General features: G+C 53.6%; 1 non-coding gene across 1 annotated transcript; it reads right to left on the bottom strand.

Moving 5' to 3' along the window:
* Positions 1–3,740: 3,740 nt before the first annotated feature.
* TRNAT-UGU lies at positions 3,741–3,814 on the bottom strand. Its single transcript has one exon. It is a non-coding gene; the product is annotated as a tRNA-Thr (tRNA).

Raw genomic sequence — 3,814 nt, 5'->3', positions numbered from 1 at the left:
GCACAGCCCCCTGCAGCCCAGAACTCCCGAGCTCAAGTGATCCACTGGCCTCAGCCTCCCCAGGAGCTGGGATCACAGGCACCAGCCACGGTGCCTGGCTTGTTTTGCTGTCTGGCAGCTGGAGATTTAAACTCTGCTTGTGAGCTCTGTGCCTTGGCCAGACAGGGACAGCCTGGAACTGGGAAATGCTCCTGCTTCCCCCGCCCCCGTCTCATGTCGAGCTGCAGGCGCCGCTGTCCTCCCAGGTAAGATCCCGGATGTTTCAGTGCCCCCTTCCCCCACCCAGGTGTCCGGGTACCTCTGACCCCCCTACAAGATCCTGGGTGTGTGGGTGCCACTTCCCCGCCAGTAGATCTCTGGTGGGTGGGTCCCCAGGGTGTGAGTGCTCCCATCCCCCGATACAGGCTGGGGGGGGTATAACTGGCTCTCCCTGTCCTGCCCAGGCGGGGCTACAGCAGCTGTTCACAGGGGCAGCAACCCCACTGTCACCCTGCAGCTTTAACCTGCTCCAGGGGTGACCTGCTTCACCCTCCTGTGGGAGCCTGGGGACCCCGAACTGCCCAGAATCACCTGATTGATGCCGAGCTTAGCACAGACACCGGCTCAGCCTGGCAGGGAGCTGCCCTGAGCCCTGACAATCAGCTTCCCTCAGCCTCCTGCTGCACAGCGAGGATCCCACGCGAGAGGCTTCGTGCCCAGTTTGTTCAGGAGCGTCCCAGGCTCCAGCTGTAAACTCTGCTGGTCAGTTCTAGTCTTTGGCCACACGGGGGCGGCACTAACGGTCCCATCTAAACGCTGTTTGCGATCGACCCTTCGGATCGCAGATTGTAACCCGCGGGCAGATCTCTGAGCGCAGCCAAATCCCTCCCCAAACTGAACATTGAAGCAGCAGCTCCCATTGGAAAGATCAGGATTTTTGCCTTTAAAAACAAGGGAAATGTCTCCAGCGAGAGACTGAAGAAGCTCAATTGATTTCATTGACTGGACGTTCACAGGCGATTTAATCACTGGTTTAAATACGTTTTACAAATGCCCAGAGGGGGGGATATGTGATTTTAAAGGGTTCTTTAATTCACCAGACAAAGACTGAACAAGACCCCATTGGCTCGCAGTCGATGTCAGAAAATCCCAACTGGAAATGACCATTTTTTAACCGTGAGGCTAATTATCTAGTGGAACAAGATCCGCAAGGGAGGTGGTAAATTCATCATCACTTGCAGTTTGTAAATCAAGACTGCAGCTCTTGCTGCAAGACACCTGGTGTGTGGGTGTCCCTGTTCCGCGTTTCGGGATCCCCGATACATGGTGCCTCCCTCCCACCAGTTCAGGATCCCCACAATGGGAGCTCCCATCCCCCCAGCCAGGCTCTGCGGGGTGGGGGTGGGGTGTATAAAAACACACCGTGTCTCACTGTCTTGCCCAGGCTACGCTGCAGGGGCTGTTCACAGGCGCGATCCCACTACTGATCGGCACGGGAGTTTTGACCTGCTCCGTTTCCAACCTGGGCCAGTTCACCCCTCCTTAGGCAACCTGGGGAGCCCAAGCTTCCCCGGGATCACCATATTGATGCCGAAATTAGTGTGGACACCTGATCGGCACAGCCCCCTGACCGGGCCAGAGAGAGCAGCAGGTTTCCCCTATTGTTTCCCGCTCTTGTTTTCTTGACTACTTTCTCCTCTGCACCAACTTCCATCCTTTGTTTGTGAGCCTGGCTAGCTCAGTGGGTAGAGTATTAGACTTTTAATCTGAGGGTCTAGGGTTCAAGTCCCTGGTCAGGTGATAAACTACTCACCAAGATCTTAAGGAGTCTTGCTGGAGTCCTCTTTGATGTTACTTTTCTCTGCAGGATTTTCCCTTTCCTCAAAAGGACCTTTTTGTGTGTGGGTTTGAAGGGGCAACTTCCTGACAGCCGCTGTGTCCTTGCAGCCTGGAGGAATAAAGGCCTCTGGGCATAGAGCATGTTCCTTCCCTGCACGCACGCACGCACGCACACACACACACACACACACAGAATATCCCTAAGGAATTAGAATCACCTGTTGCCTTCCCCTGTCCTGCTGGATCCCCAAATGAAGATGCTCTTCAGCCCAAACCCATGTCCCCTCTTTTCCCAGTGCCCCTCAATCCCAACCCTCAGTCCCTCCTATGCTCACTGCTCCTCACTCCCAACCAGAGCCTGCTCCTCTTCACCCTTCTCCTCTGTCCCAACCCACAGCCCCCTCCTATTCCCAGAGCCCCTCAATCCCAACCCACAGCTCCCTCCTTCCCTCCAGCAGCAGGTGCTTCAGACCCCCTCAGGAAGATTTTCTTGCAAGGTTTCATGTATGAGTCTGCATGTGGATTTTACAGTATGTTGGAAATAGGTTGGGTTGCTTGCCGAAATGATCACTTTTGGCTGGTGTTGGATTCCCAGTCTCCTTGTTATAGGGGCAGGAGAAATAAAGGGTTGTTATCCTTGTTGTGTGAATCGAGGGCAGCACAACTGTGCTTGGCAGCCCCCGATTGAGAGAGACACCCTCAATTCAATAGCACTTGCTAGGCAGGTGACATAGTGACTACGGTGCCTTCTTATTTTCCCCCTTTTCCACCCAGGATGGCAGGTGAACTCTACAGAGGCACCTCTGGGCTTGCACTGACTAAGGACAACAGCTGTGAGTGGGGTGCAGAGAGGGGATGGCTCATGTTAAAGGACTTTTGGTTGCTGGACTTACGAACCGTAGGGAGAAGGACACTGCCCAGCTTATTTGGGGGGTGGGTCTTTCCCTCGTGGTTTATGTTTATGTGTTGGGGCTGCTGACATTACTTCTACTAACCCTGGGCTTACATTGCAGTGTAGACATATCCTGAGAGGACATCTATACTGTGACAAAATCCCGCTGGCCTGGATGGTCTGATTTGGGCTCCTGGGGCTCAGGTTGTGGAGCTAAAAACTACAGCATAGACATCTGGGCTCAGACTGGAGCCCAGGCTCGGAGACCCTCACCCCTCGTGGGGTCTCGGAGGCTGGGCTCAAGCCCAAGTGTCTACGCTGTTATTTTATAACCCTGCAGCACAAGCCTCACAAGCCTGAATCAACTGACCCAGGGTTTGAGAATAGTGACTTGGGTGTGTTAATGGCAGTGTAGACATAACGCTAGGCTATGTCCACACTGCAATGAAACACCCACGGCTGCCCCGTGCCAGTGCAGGCTCCCAGGCTAGGGCCGTGGGGTGGTAAATTTGCAGCGTAGACATCTCGGCTCAGGCTCAATACCCGGCTCTGGGAGCCCTCAAGGTTGGGAGGGAGTTTAGCAAGCAAACAAGATAGAATGGCAGTGGAGTATTACCCTGGACTCAATGGCATTTCTCCATTGGTCTGTCTGCTTTGGGGCAGGGACAATAACACGTCCTGCTGCTTTCGTTATTTCAAAGGGTGGTTTAGGATTTTCATTGTCACACACAGTGCACAAAGCAGGACTCAATCCTTGGGGTGTAAACTAAATGAGCTGCCCACAGGTTCTGGCAGCCACAATCAGCCATTTGGTGTGAGAGCCCAGACCTGCCTCTGTCCCAGAGGAAGCAGGATCATCTGTGACAGGCTGGAACACTGACCTATCAGCTCTTAACTCCCAAACTTTCAGTAATTCTGTTATCAGTGCCTGTGAGTATATTTTAAACAACCATACTGGGCTGGACCAAAGAGCTCTGTGTTTTGTCCTCCCACAGTAGCCAATACCAGGTTGCTTAACAGTTAGTCAATGAGACACCACTGTGAATTGAACCCAGGATCTCCTGTTTACAAGACAGGTGCTTTAGCCAGCTAAGCCATGGTGCC

The sequence above is a fragment of the Mauremys mutica genome, unplaced genomic scaffold (assembly GCF_020497125.1).
Source record: "Mauremys mutica isolate MM-2020 ecotype Southern unplaced genomic scaffold, ASM2049712v1 Super-Scaffold_100101, whole genome shotgun sequence".
NCBI lineage: Eukaryota > Metazoa > Chordata > Testudines > Geoemydidae > Mauremys > Mauremys mutica.
The sequence above is the reverse complement of the archived record's forward strand: the minus strand, read 5'-3'. Positions and strand labels throughout refer to the sequence as shown.